This window comes from Saccopteryx leptura, chromosome 11 (genome assembly GCF_036850995.1).
Source record: "Saccopteryx leptura isolate mSacLep1 chromosome 11, mSacLep1_pri_phased_curated, whole genome shotgun sequence".
Classification (NCBI taxonomy): Eukaryota; Metazoa; Chordata; class Mammalia; order Chiroptera; family Emballonuridae; genus Saccopteryx; species Saccopteryx leptura.
Genome location: NC_089513.1, coordinates 4,602,599 through 4,617,888, shown reverse-complemented (window position 1 = coordinate 4,617,888; position 15,290 = coordinate 4,602,599). Strand labels below are relative to the sequence as shown.

Here is a 15,290-nt window from a genome sequence, read left to right as displayed (position 1 = left end):
AGGGGAAAGCAGTTTGACATAAACCCGACAAAAACAAGCCCAGAGGACAGTTTCTTAAATGCTGAAGCAAGAAGAAACAGGCATCTTTGAAAGACATGCTTTGGAGAGTTCTGAAATTGTGTTCGTGTGTGTGTGTGTGTGTGTGTGTGTGTGTGTGTGTGTGTGTGTGAGTGTGTGTCTTACAGAGACAGAGAAAGGCATAAAGAGGGACAGATAGGGACAGACAGACAGAAAGGGAAAGGGATGAGAAGCATCCATCCTTCATTGTGGCACCTTAGTTGTTCATTGATTGCTTTCTGATATGTGCCTTGACCGGGGGACTACAGCAGACCAAGTGACCCTTGCTCAAGCCAGAGACCTTGGGATCAAGCTGGTGAGGCTTGCTCCAACCAGATGAGCCCGCGCTCAAGCTGGTTACCTCAGGGTTTCAAACCTGGATCCTCCGCATCCCAGTCTGACTCTCTATCCACTGCACCACCAGGCCTGGTCAGGCCCAGAATTGTGTTCCTACGGGAGCTGTGTGACTGTGTTAAAGGGCCAGGTATAATTTCCACACACCTGTCCCCACATACCCAGTCACCAAGGAGAAGATAAGAACTCCTCTGAGCGTGCCAGCAAGCACATCAGTGGGTCTATTCCTTATTGATAGATATGTAAATTCCAAACTGCCCTCTTGATGTTCCGCTTATCTGTCAGACCTCACCCTTACTGGACTATTGACCCTGAGACAGAGGAATTCCAAAAAGCTGAGAAGCCACCCCAAGGAGGGGCTCCGGACACACCAGGACTTTTGATTCAACACCCACATGCTCGAAGTCCCCCAAGGAGGAGCATTTTGGACATAGCAGGACTTTTGCCTCAGTATCCCCTCAGGCTCTCCCAAACACTATATAACTTGCCCCAAATCTGTAACTGGTGCTCTTCTCCCCTGGGAGAAGTACCCAGCAGGGTTCCTTTCTTCCTTTCAATAAAGCCTGTTACTCTGGTCTTTCGGACTCCCATGGATTCCAACACTTATAAACACTCTGTTTACTAAACTTGCTTCTCCTAATAACTCCTCATTGATTTCAGCATCTCTTAGGAGCAGCTTCAGGGGGCAGTGAAGATGTTGAGTGCTTTCTACCAGTCATGAGGGTCAATGGTTAAAATTGTAGAAGTTTTTTGTGCCACTTATTAAACCTCTAAGTGTTATTAAAAATTAGCTAAATTGACAACAAAATAAATTATTAAAAACAAAGGGAATATGCAAACAATTACCCCTCTTTAATGTTTTTATGAGATTTTACTATTAACGATACTCTCAAAGTTATGGACGTCTGTTATCTGTAAGATAGAAATATTGTATAATGGTGTGGAAATGTGCATCTTTCTGCAACTCTGTCTAGTAATCTTCACTGACATGTTGGTAGCTTAAAATCAGCCATAGCAGAAGTATTTACACCAGGGAAATTGGCAAATGCTGCAAATAAGGGCTCCATCTCTCCTCTAAGAGCTGGCGGTTTAATACATTCCAGCACAGGACTGAGCTAAGATGTTTTGTGTTGTCAATATCAGGCTTTGCATTTTCAAAGAGAAACACTCCTGCCACTGTACATCTTTATTGAAATGTAAACTAACAATTTAACCACCCTTTTTAGGTGCAGGTTAGAGGAAATAACTGGTTTCCATAGGACTATCAAGATTTTTATTAAACTTAACTTAGCAACCACCATCATCAGTTCATTACAGGATTTTCTTTTTTTTATTTTATTTTATTTTATTTTTTTCTGAAGCTGGAAACGGGGAGGCAGTCAGACAGACTCCCGCATGTGCCCGACCGGGATCCACCCGGCACGCCCACCAGGGGGCGATGCTCTGCCCACCAGGGGGCGATGCTCTGCCCATCCGGGGCATCACTCTGTCGCGACCAGAGCCACTCTAGCGCCTGGGGCAGAGGCCAAGGAGCCATCCCCAGCGCCCGGGCCATCTTTTGCTCCAATGGAGCCTCGGTTGCGGGAGGGGAAGAGAGAGACAGAGAGGAAGGATATTACAGGATTTTCAATGTCCTTTAATTCACGTCATTCCTTTTAAACTTTTAAAACAAGTTCAACGTAAAAAAAAATCTCAAAGCATTTAAAAATGTTGCCCTTTTAAGTTTAAAATAGTAGGCATATATCCAGTTTCATTCATAATTACTGATAGGTGTCTCACACATTTCGGGGGATGACTGAAATAACACCCATGCCTGCGACTATGGATTTAGGGAAGAAATACACAACAAAACAATGGGAGTCACTGAGTCTGTTCTGTGATGGTGAGGTGGGTAAAAATGGATCTTTGCACTTGGTACCGCTTGGTGATCCAACGACAAGTGTGGAACAGCCTATGCCACTGCCCTCCTGGGCCAATGGGAGGAGCCACACAAGCCAGGCAGAAGAGGAGACCTGCACATGGTTAGTCAGAGACGCATCCACAGTGTTTTCAAAGAACAGCTCTAGTCACTGTTGACAAAACCGACCAGATTCCATAAGGAACAGAAATGGAGGCAAGTATAGACATCAAGTTTTCAACTTGCAGGTTTAATCACCTGGCATTCATAAAACCTAAAAGGCATCTTTCTCGAGAGTTGAAAAATAATTTGAACTAATCTTAGTAGATTGATAGTCATAAAAATGGCCTTCAGAAATTTTCTGGTCCAGCCTCAATTTCTTAGAAAGATAAAATGTATGTCCATCCAAGTACTGTGGCATCTGTTCTATTTTGAAACATCGCAAGAGGAAAAATTCCATTTGGCGTTCATTGCTAATGTAGTCCATGATTTAATAATTATTGTAGAACAATTTCTTATTTTTAGCAACTTTTATTTTACTACCATTATATTCACATATGCGAAGAGTCACTGTTAAAATATGTTATGTGTCCACCATTTTTGTATACATAAATCAAATGACTACTGACCATCATTAGGAGAAAATGGAAAGTAGAGCACAAAGCTATTATTAAACTCAGGTTTATAATAATTATTTTTATGAAGAAATCACATTTATTTGATTAGAGTATAAAAATACTTAAAATAATAATACAAAACTAACATCTTTTTTCTGTTTATATAATTTACATATTGCTTATTTTCATTTTTTTTTTTGTATTTTTCTGAAGTTGGAAACAGGGAGGCAGTCAGACAGACTCCTGCATGCGCCTGACCGGGATCCACCCGGCATGCCCACCAGGGGGCGATGCTCTGCCCATCTGGGGCATTGCTCTGTTGCAACCAGAGTCATTCTAGCACCTGAGGCAGAGGCCATAGAGCCATCCCCAGCGCCCAGGCCAACTTCGCTCCAATGGAGCCTTGGCTGCAGGAGGGGAAGAGAGAGAGACAGAGAGGAAGGAGAGGGGGAGGAGTGGAGAAGCAGATGGGTGCCTCTCCTGTGTGCCCTGGCCAGGAATCGAACCCGGGACTCCTGCACACCAGGCTGACGCTCTACCACTGAGCCAACTGGCCGGGGCCATATTGCTTATTTTAAAATATATATGCTATAGACCAGCGGTTCTCAACCTGTGGGTCGCGACCCCAGCGGGGGTCGAACGACCAAAACACAGGGGTCGCCTAAAGCCATCAGAAATACATATTTTATTTAAAAATGTATTGTATAATAAATATGTATTTTCCAATGGCTTTAGGCGACCCCTGTGTTTTGGTCGTTCGACCCCCGCCGGGGTCACAACCCACAGGTTGAGAACCGCTGCAGACATTGCTATGCCGGTTAAATAAAGCATTGACTGTATAATGTTTGCTAGAAAGTTATTGCACTGGAACTGAAAAATGACAGCAATTTCAAACCTGTTTTCTTCTAGGCTAAATGTTTTATAAGTAATCACTAGGTTTAAAAAAAAAGTGGCTAGGCCCTGGCTGGTTGGCTCAGTGGTAGAGCGTCGGCCTGGTGTGTAGGAGTCCCAGGTTCGATTCCCGGCCAGGGCACACAGGAGAAGCGCCCATCTGCTTCTCCACCCCTCCCACTCTCCTTCCTCTCTGTCTCTCTCTTCCCCTCCCGCAGCCAAGGCTCCATTGGAGCAAAGTTGGCCCCGGGCGCTGAGGATGACTCTGTGGCCTCTGCCTCAGGCACTAGAGTGGCTCTGGTCGCAACAGAGCTGCACCCCAGATGGACAGAGCATCGCCCCCTGGTGGGCGTGCCGGGTGGATCCCGGTCGGGCGCATGCGGGAGTCTATCTGACTGCCTCCCCATTTCCAACTTCAGAAAAATACAAAAAAAAAAAAAGTGTCTAGAAGGTAGATGGTGACAATTATTGCTTAAAAGCTTATACATTTTTCTTTTATTTAAATATTCCACCCTCCCCTACTACTTGAAAACCAAACTAGCTACATAATGCAAAAAACAAACTAGCTAACAATTCAGTATATACTGAATGTTAAAAGCATTTCTCTTAAAATGCAAATCTCAGGATATAAGAATCCTTTGTGAACTTCAGACTAAACAGATAAAGAAGTTGCTTCTTTCTGAATTCTATGAGGAATGTACATTTGCTTGTTGATTGGTCCACTTTTTCAGATGGAATGAGATGTTTCTCATTCTCATTGCAAAATAATACATAGACATTTGGGAAGTTGGATATAATTACTTAGGTAGAACAGCCACTATGAAATTATGTAGAAAGTACTTGTTTTTATTATTCACTCTGATGGGAAAGAAAAAATAATCAAAATAAGTAAAGTTACATAAATCTATAAAGTTGAGTTTAGTGCCTATTCCTTTTATACATTAAAAAAAGTAAAATAAAATTTTCTGTGACCCCAAGTAAAAGCCAAGAAGGAGGAACTATCCCTTACTTCTGTTTACTTGCCAACCTTTTCATTACAACAAAATAACTATTTTTACAAGTCTCATATCAATCCTGTAGCTGTTGAAAGAGATAACTGTTATAAAAATAAAAAAAAAACATAAATGATATTTAACTGGCGTGGTAAAAATTTATATTGGTCTCCTGTTAAAGGTCTCCTGTTAAAAATAATGTTTTTTTTTCATAATTACAACTTGGATCTGTTAAAACTCCTATTTTCTAGAACATGTGCCTGAAATTAGAGAGGCTATTAAAAGTTGAATATGCTTCAAAGCTAAAATAATAATAATAATAATAAAGATAACCATGTGATCAATGGCAAATTTCCTGACCCTTAGTCCAACCTGTTTTCTTATAAAGTATTGGTCAGTTTCATGACAGCTTTTTTTTAAAAAAAATGTAAACCAGTGACTGTTTTGTAGATCACAGTTGAGAAAGAGGCCAGGTTAAATAGATGAATAAGTAAACACAATGACAGCCTCATCATCGGTGTGGGTTTGCTGGTGCGCTGGGCCTGGATCCAGGCAGCGGCGGAGAGAGGAGCTTGCACGGACGGACGCACGTTCTTTGCCCACTCTGCTCTCAGGGAATCGCCCCGCGTGCCCCTCAGAACGGAAGGGGGAGAAACGGGCGCAGAACGTCCCCTCACTCTCGCGTTGCTCAGTGCCCTTCCCGCTCACGTTGAGAACACATGTAGGTGGGAATGACACCTGAGAATAGGGTGGTGGTATGAATGTTTATGTTCCATGGTTACCTGAAGCAAGAAAGATTCCATCCGGGATTTGCTGGCTTCCAATCACTTTGAATTTATGGGAAGAGTTTCTTGAGCGTGAACATCCCCCCGGGAGGCCGAACACAAAGAAGGAGGCCGTCATACATTAGCGATAGACCGATGACAATGGGACATTAGTATCCGGTTTTCCCAGCCCAAAACGTGTTTGTGCACACGTTGACTGACGGCTGTAAATAGGTGTTTTGTCTCCTATGATCTGCAGGCGTCCCCAAACTTTTTACACAGGGGGCCAGTTCACTGTCCCTCAGACAGTTGGAGGGCCGCCAGAGTCAGTGGTCCTCTCACTGACCACCAATGAAAGAGGTGCCCCTTCCAGAAGTGCGGCGGGCCGGATAAATGGCCTCAGGGGGCCGCATTCTGCCCACAGGCTGTAGTTTGGGGATGCCTGTTCTAAAGCCTCATGTTAATGTCCATCATTATGCTTAAGTCAATCATTTGTCTGACCCCCCCACCCCTACCAGCTTAATATCTTTTGTCTTTAGCTGGAGATGGTATTAAAGGTGGTTCGTTTTCTGAATCTCTCCTATCTATACCAGAGGTGGACATGTTATGAAACTTCTGTTTGCTTTCCTCCCATTAATCTGTCCTTTATTATAAGGGTTTCTCAGCCAAGAACTTAGAAGGGTAGAGATGAAATTATTTTCTACCCCTGCGGTTCAATGAATACATGTTTTTTTAAGAAAATAAAGTTCTAAAACTATACGATGGGAAGATTATTAGGCTAAGTTAAGATAATTTTTGCGTTAAGATAATTTTTGCATGCCTTTGAGGGGAATACTTTGAAATATTATAACTGCCACAAAGTTCACATATGCCTGCTTGTGACATTTTAATTATTAAAACTTTTAATAATTAAAGAGGTATTCTTTAAATCTTATGTTCTTTTATTTTCCCTGTTAAAGCAAGATTGTAGTAAATACATCTAAACTTTCAAATAGCTAAACCCAAACTGGTGCAAATAACCCAGTTTTAGAGAAATTGATCTGGAGCAGGCTGGCATTGGATGCCAAGAGCTAAGTGTTAATTTTTGAAAAATTTTGTGGTAGCCAGACTTTTAAATCATTGATAGCTTAAAAGTGACCATGAGCCAATTCTATTAAAAGAGGGTCCCCCCTCTCTGCCCCCAAAACTATGCTGTTTACTATAATAACACCCTCAATAAGTCCTTGTTTAAGAGACACACGCAACTATAAAGGTAATTAAATTTTGCAAGACACCTATCTATCACGTGTTCAACAAAAGATTAGACCAAGGCAAAACTATGATGTGTGGATCTCTGTTTGCAACTTTGACCTTCTTTATCAGCCCAGTGTCAAAACAGGTATTTATAGATTTAGTAGACCTTAAATTAAAATGTAAATACCAATAGTACCTGTAAATTGCCCTAAATTATTTAATCAAGCTTTCTCTCAGCCTTCCACACAGTCCTACAGGTAGTACTGTCCAAAAATGACAACCACTCACGGCCCTTTCTTCCTCCCGGACGGGGTCAGCTCGGTGAGTCTGGCGGGTTTCCACGCGTGCTGCCCAGTCCCCGAGCTGCTCTAGAAAACTGGCAGGCTGGACTGTGACTGCCTCTGCTCACTTTTATGCCCGCCCTATCTCCCGAACAGCAATATTTGCATCTTCTTCAACCACATGCTCAAATGTTCAATGACTGTAGGTTATTCAGTGACCTACATAGTGGTTCTCAGAGCATCAGCGTCCCCTGACGCACAAATTCAGGGCCCCGTCCCAGGCCTGCGAAGTTTGAGATGCCACCCGTCAGACCCAGCAGCCTGCGCCCTGAACACGTGCATCAAGGCAGAGAGCCAGCGCTGCCGGGGAACATTGTGTGAGGACAGTGGCCATCCTCGTTGTCTGTGGAGTGCCCAGAACACACTCGGTAAGGAATAAAATATATACATATTGAGGATGAATGCATTATTCTTTGAAACAAGTACGCAGTGTTAACACACTTTGTACAAAAAAAAAAATTGGTGAACTGCGTTTGTGTTCCTTGAGACCATGGTCCCCAGAAAAGGCTTGCACTCAGCATGACAGGGACGAGCCCTTCTCTCCCTTGTTCCCATTGCCTTGGAGAAGACTTTGGGAAAAAAAGTCAGCACTTAGCCAAGTGCATCGGGATGCCTGCAGGGCAGTGGTCAGCACAGAGGAAAATGCAGCAATGTCGTGGTCACACGGGTCCTCTCAGGAGGAAAGGATGTTTATGCTGCTGTGGCTGGTCCTCGCTTCTGAGCCAGGCACAGATTTTTTTTTTTTTTTTAGAGAATGTTGGACCAGCAGTGAAAGGAATGAGATTAGGATCCAGACTGTAATAGTGAGGGGGGAAAAAAAATCAAAAGGCTTTCATGAAAGAGAAATCTCTAACAGCAGCTTTAATCTTGGACATCTCCCAAACAGCCCCATAGGGTGGGCAGCGTGGGGCAGGTCATTCTGCGGGAGTAGGTGAGCAAAAGAAAGAGATTGTCAGGCTGCCGCCGAGGCGTGTCTGTGACCCCTTCATCCCCGGGTGCCCTCTGCTTCTGCAGTGCACCTTTAGTGCAGGTGATTTTTTAGCTGGTACTTTTTAAGAACATAAAAGATTTCGCAGAACTGAAGAGGGCTGGGAGGTAGTCCATAAGCCTAAGGAGGCTGCCCTAGCAGCGGTCAGTAAGAATGTTCAGGAGGACGTTTGTGTTTACCCAGAGAGATAGATAAATAGGTTCTGTTTGCATTTCTTCTCAGTGAATGTTATAGTTAGTGACCAGACTAGTTCCAACTAGATATCTTTTTTCAAAAGAATCTCAAAGCATAAGGTACCATAGGACAAGTGCCATATGATTTCACTGGTATGTGGAATCTAGTGAACAAAATAAACTAACAAACACAATACAAACAGACTCATAGAGACAGAACAGACTGACAGCTGTCAGAGGGCGGGGGCATTGGGGGGAGCTGGGTGCAAAAGGAAGGGCTCATAAAAGTAAACTCATCCATACAGAAAACGTGTCAGCAAACATAAAAGCAAATTCATATACAACGTAAAAAGGAAAGCAGGAGTGATTCAGGTCTAACCAGTTTACGCCCTTTTGAGATAACTCCCTCTGTTTTGACTGAGGGCCAACACCCCGTATGAAACGATGTGATTAACCATGTCTTGTGTAAAAAAAAAAAACAAAAAAAAAGCCCACTATGGAAGGCCGATTCCCAAGGTGTAATGGGTTGACTTCCTTTTTTGGTAACTCCATCTGTTGGGCAGATAAAATGTATTATGCTCACTTTGTTAAAGATTACGCTGCCCACGAGGAGGCTTTCGCCCAGGTGATATTAATGTGTGTTGGGGTGGGCTAAAGGCAGGCAGAATCCTTGTAGCCTGGGGCTTGGTTTTGGGATTAAGCCTTTCCTACCCTTTTTGATGTGGGGTGGTACAATCCAATCATGCCTCAGAGAAGTGACTTTGTATTAGAGACTTCCCTATTTTGTATATTGGATTATGGGTTTGGATTTCTACACTATAAAATGGGGACAGAGCGGGAGCTTGGCTCTCTTGGTTCCTGGGATGACTAGCATGAGAGAGCAGAGGGAGCAGAGCAGAGAGCAGAAAGAGGCCATGTGGTCAGGAGAAGCAGCCAAGATGGCGGAGTGCTGAGTGAGATGCCAGTTTGTGCAGTTTGACGGTGGAGAAGGAAGGAGATGGGGAACTGAGGAGAATAAGTCTGGTGAGCTAGAAACCTTTGATTCTAGGAAACTCGGATAAATCAGTAGCTTTGTGAGCACTGAATGTGATTGGGTTTTGGAGCCCAGTGTGTGTTTTTACTTGCCCGCCGGGTGCAAGCTAGGATTAAAGATGAAGGCCCATCAGTTCTTGGCTCCGTTGTTTCTTTACCGACTGTCCGAATCCAATGCGAACCTGCATAGGCCAGAAGGCTGCTGTGATAGTGGCCCTGGCCTTGGCCACTGGCTTTACACCATCTGTCAACCTTGTCAAGCCCACCTGCGTCCTGTGTTTGAAGCATGATAACTGACCCTATGATAAGACCACTGGCCGAAATATAAGAAGCTGGAGTGAAGATCACGTCAGGCGCCTGAGACTCCAGGTGGCTAGCCAGGATCGCGGGAGAGCAGCTGGGTGAGGCCTGCTGGCTGGCTCCCAGGCTGCAAGCACTTTGCTGATTAGTGCCTGAGCACCTGGCAGCTCCACCTATTGTTAAGTCAGGCTGCAGGCGCTTTCCCTCCAGGCTAATTCTCCCAGATCTGCTCCCGCCACTGCAACGTGCTGTGTTTCTGCTCCCTTGCCCTTTGCTACGAACAGCAGGTTTTCCTCAGTGTATTTGCTCTTTCCCTTTTGTTGTTTATTCGCTGGCCGGTCTCTGCGAGCCTTCAATAAATGGGTAAGGCCAACACTTTCCAGCTCCGCAGTTCCTCTGCCATCTGCCTGAATCCGGCGTGGACCCACCTGGCCTGGGCCCCATGCATCACAACGCCCATATGACCGCTGCTGCCAAGCGCTCTGCCCCTCCAAGCAGGTTCCTTCGGGCCCCACCGAAACAGAGAGGACCCAGACTGAGCCGGCCACCGCCCTAACCGTGAGTGAATTAACATCTATGTCATTTAGCTTGCTATGAGTGTCCTACATTAAGTTACAACAGGCTACAGGGAGGAAAGGAGAGACAGGAGAGGTTAATGAGCTAGCAACAGCCGGGCAAAACCACCAGAGGGTGCTTACATTCCTGAATGTGTGGCGAATGTTGAATTAGCGTCCAGATGGCTATTTCTGAAATTATCTAGGGAGACCAGCCAGGGGCCACCTGGCCACCAGGTGCCTCTTGCTCCTTTCTGATGCAAACACTTTCCTGACTTTTGCCCACACACAGATTCAGAAACATCAAGTACTTCCCTCTTAGGGACAGTTCACCTATTCCAGAACTTTTTCCCCTTTCACCTTTTCCTACCTCCCCCCTTACCTACAGCTAATGTAAAAAAATTTTTTAAATAACTTATGTCTTTATTTTCCAAACTGTCTCCATGAGAACATCGTCAGCTTCAGGAGGGCTGACATTTCTTCTCCAGCCTATCTCCGCCACTGGGGCTGGGGTGATCGCACACCCCAGGACCTGGGTTTTCTCCAGCGTGCATTTGGCTCAGGAAAGCCTTTCTGCAAAACAGCATGATTTGTTTAACAAATGTAACTGTTTTCATGGAAAGGACAGGGATAGTCCTAACTTTCTGTCTAGTAGAACTGGTGTGAGAGGAGAGATGATACAGCTATAGAGCTGAGAGGCAAAGTCCGATCCACATATATTTCCATTTCCTAGTTTTCAGCATCTTCAAGGCCAGATTTAATTTTAACATCACAAAGGCACTGTAGCTTTTTGGTTTTTTTTTTTATTTTGTTTAGAAAATTATCTTTAATATGGTGACACTGATCAATAAGAATACATAGGTTTCAGGTAAGCATTTCTATAGCATTTGAACTGTTGATTGTGTTGTATATCCATCACCCAAAGTCAAATTATTTTCCATCACTGTAAGGTCGGTGGATAATGGGGGATGGTCACGTGGTGAACCCAGACCCGAGAACTTTGGCTAGGACCGCCCACAACCAAGCGTGCCTAAAGAGGTTTCACAGGAACCCTTTGGAAAAAAGCGACCAACCGTCTGCCAGCCAGTGAGATTTCACCATGTCATATTAGCCCGACTTCCCTAGAGGACCCCTTTAAATATCTCCCACGTGGTTTAATCCGTGCACCTTCCCTGACCTCCATCTTTCTTTGTTCGGGGCCAGGGAACCTTGTTGGGCGGGATGCACTGTACTCAATAAAGCCTTTTGCAATTCCACACTTGGTGGTTCTGGCCCCTTCATTCCTTCTTGGGCGGGGAAAAATACCTTACAATCACCTTATGTTTGTCCCTCTTTACACACTTCCCCCTACTCCCTCCCCCACGACCCTTTCCTCTGGTGACCACTTACTTCACTTTTATCTATGTCCTTGAGTCTCAGTTTTATATCCCACCTGTGTGTGAAATTACACAGTTCGTAGCTTTCTCTGACTTCCTTATTTCACTCAGTGTAATGTTCTCAGGGTCCATCCATGTTGTCGTAGATGGCAGTATGCCATTGTTTCTGATGGCTGAGTGGTATCCCATTATACTTATGTACCATGTCTTCTTTTTTCTCCATTGAGGGACACTTGGGTTGTTTCTGTTGTCTTGACCACTGTGAATAATGTTGTGATGAATATGGGGGTGCATGTGTCTTTATGTACCAGTGTTTTTAAGTTTTGTGGGTAGATTCCCAGTAGAGAGATTGCTGGGTCATATGGTAGTTCTAGTCTCAGTTTTTTGAGGAACCACCATACTTTCTTCCATAGTGGTTGTAATACTTTATTTACATCCCCACCAACAGTGAATGAGGGTTCCTTTTTCTCCACAGCCTCTCCAGCACTTGTTATCGCCTGTCTTGTTGATAATAGCTAATCTAACAGGCGTGAGGTGGTATCTCATTGTAGTTTTGATTTGCATTTCTCAAATAGCTAATGAAGATGAGCATCTTTTCATATATTTGTAGGCCATTTGTATTTCTTCCTGGGAGAAGTGTCTGTTCAGGTCCTCTTCCCATTTTTTTATTGGATTGTTTGCTTATTTGTTGTTGAGCTTTGTGAGTTCATTATATATTTTGGATATTAACCCCTTATCAGAGCTGTTGTTTGCAAATCTCATCTCCCATTTAGTTGGCTGTCTATTTGTTTTGTTGACAGTTTCTTTTGCTGTACAGAGGCTTTTTAGTTTGATGTAGTCCCAGTCATTTATTTTTGCCTTTATTTCCCTTGCCTTTGGGGTCAAATTCATAAATTGTTCTCTACAGCCAAGGTCCATGAGCTTAGTACCTATGTTTTCTTCTATGTAATTTATTTTTTCAGATCTTATATTTAGGTCTTGGATCCATTTTGAATTATTTTTTGTGCAGGGAGACAGCACTTTTGTTTTTTAAATGGTTTGAGTCTTTACAAAGATTAAGACAGAAATGTCTTTGGCTATAACAGTGAATAAAATGTTAATCTGTAAAAGTCCTGTGTTCTATCCCAGGACATATACTTGGCAATTGTCATTGTCCCATATTTTAATACAATTACCAGCAGGTTTTGAAACTGTGAGCTTGGTGCCTATGGTCAAATCACTGGCTATGATATAATTCCGTTTCTGTTATTTTAATGAAGTTCATGAGTTAAAAGTTGTCCTCACCTTGTTTTCATCATTCCATATGGACTTTTATTTTTCAACATTATTTGGTTTTTTTTGTTGTTGTTTTTACAGAGACAGAGAGAAGGATAGATAGGGACAGACAGACAGAAATGGAGAGAGATGAGAAGCATCAATCAATCATCAGTTTTTCATTGCGACACCTTCGTTGTTCATTGATTGCTTTCTCATATGTGCCTTGACCGCGGGCCTTCAGCAGACCGAGTAACCCCTTGCTCAAGCCAGCGACCTTGGGTCTAAGCTGGTGGGCTTTGCTCAAACCAGATGAGCCCATGCTCAAGTTGGTGACCTCGTGGTCTTGTACCTGGGTCCTTCGTGTCCCAGTCCAGCGCTCTATCCACTCTGCCACCACCCAGTCAGGCTCAACATAGTTTTGAAAAACAGTTTAGTGTCATTTGAGAAATTCTCTGTACCCATTTACAAGGAGAGTGCCCAGTTTTATTCCAGGTATAAAACAACAACAACAACAAAAACTATTGCATGTTTACAATAAACATATCTAGAAAATAAAAAATGTCAATACAGTATAGCAACTTTTAATATTTGGTAATAACCTTCTAAATCAGCTCCCTACCTCCCTCTACCCAACTAGGGGTCTTCATGCTACAACCAAACATCCAGTGCCCACCGTCGATGAAACGTGACTCTGAAACAGACAGGAGCTCCCTGGTTTCTACAGGATGAGCTTACGTTTCTTTTCTAATGCTTGTTGCCCTTCCTCTTGAGTCTGAACTCCCTTGTCCAGACACACTGAGCCCCACTCAAGTCACAGCGATGCTTATTGTCCTCTGTGCACACGGCTCGCTGTTCCCCCAGATCCAGCCTGTCTGCCTGGTTTATTTTGTTCTCTGCCCTCGGGCCAACCTCACTTATGAAGAAATGCTAACATTCAACCCCACGTTTCCCAAAAGTTCTCTGTTCAACACACTCAGTGGGATAGTTTCAAATCTGTCAATGGCATCTGTAGAGTAATGATACTAAATACGCATCAATCTTGTGAAATTTTCTATCTCTGGGATGCCTTCTTGCTTCAAATATTTTGTCTTCCTGTAGCTGTTGATACTGTGCTAATTATCATATTTTACATCTCCTGAAGACAGGAGTCATGTATTTTACATCTCTACCATATTTCTCTACCATGTTGGTTCCATTACCAATAATTTGTTCCTGAAATTTGCTGAGTAGCAGAGGTTCATGGGCAGCACCTCTTGTTTCTTTCAGAAAGATTTCATCCAAATGAAATCATTGGCATTATAACTTGACTTGAACATTTACTTTCACAAAATTGAATGTATTTTTTGTTTTTTCATTTCTTATTCCTAAAATTGTTCTTTTACCAGTGTTCTGTCTGGACAGGTATAATGATATGAATGTTTCCTAAGGAATTATTACATGTTGAAAAAAACACTATTATGAATAAGTCCTGAAGATGGCATCAAGTTCAGTGATATATGTCAATTATACCTTAATCTTCATACAAAAAGATGGCACCAAGCTAATAAAATCAAGCACTACCAAAGGGGACATTATTTGAATCAGATACATAATCCAGGTTGGGGCAAGAGGAGGTTTACTCTTGTGAGTACATGGAACACAGAGTTTATTCTTATATTATTACTTATTTTTTAAACTTTTTTAAATGTTTATTTTATTAATTTTAGAGAGAAGAAAAAGAAGGGAGCAACTGAGATAGGAACATCAATTTGTTCCTGTCTGTGCCCTGACCAGAGGTCAAACGGGCAGCCTCTGTGCTTTGGGATGATGCTCTTGCCAACCAAGTTATCTGACCAGGGCCGTATTAGTATTTATTAATTATTGTATTGTTTTGCATACATGCAAGCATAAACTTACTTTTGCCCCATCCATATTTACTTTTATGTGACATTCTCAACTTAAACCTTAACACATTCACTGTTAAATTTCATAATTGATTAAACTTTGCAAAAGGTATCAAAAGAAATACCTTTAGGTCCCATTGCTATGAGTTACTTTTACCTCAAAAAAAAGAATTCAGACTTTGTCTACTTCAAAGCCTGAGGAGAGAGATTTATAAAGACTGCCATGTGGTGTTTCAGGATGTAAAGTAGAGAATTCACCCACGAAAATGGAAGGGGTGGCTTGGGACAGGTCTCAGAGAGTATAAAGAGACCACAGACTTGGTGGGGGGATTTCATTCTCAAAATTAAATATGAAAAAATTATGTTTGCCCATGTTTGTCATTGTCTTAGAACTCAGAGTTAAAAACTAATCAATCTTCTTTTGGCTGTTACCAGCAATTTACAACAAATAAGCAAATAATATATGGTATAAATGAAAACAGCATGTTTAAGCCCACTTTGATCCAGAAAAATGGAGCTATACAGTATCAACAAATATTTACACACAGAGGAAAAAAGAAAGAGGTAATAGTTTAGTGTAG

General features: G+C 42.8%; 1 long non-coding RNA gene across 1 annotated transcript in view; it reads left to right on the top strand.

Moving 5' to 3' along the window:
• Nucleotides 1–9,846: 9,846 nt before the first annotated feature.
• The window catches only part of LOC136383374 (uncharacterized), a 60,348-nt gene continuing 54,904 nt past the window's right edge, over nt 9,847–15,290 (top strand). Inside the window, exon 1 of the long non-coding RNA XR_010747405.1 lies at nt 9,847–10,197. This is a non-coding gene — a long non-coding RNA (uncharacterized lncRNA). The remainder of the gene's footprint in view (nt 10,198–15,290) is intronic.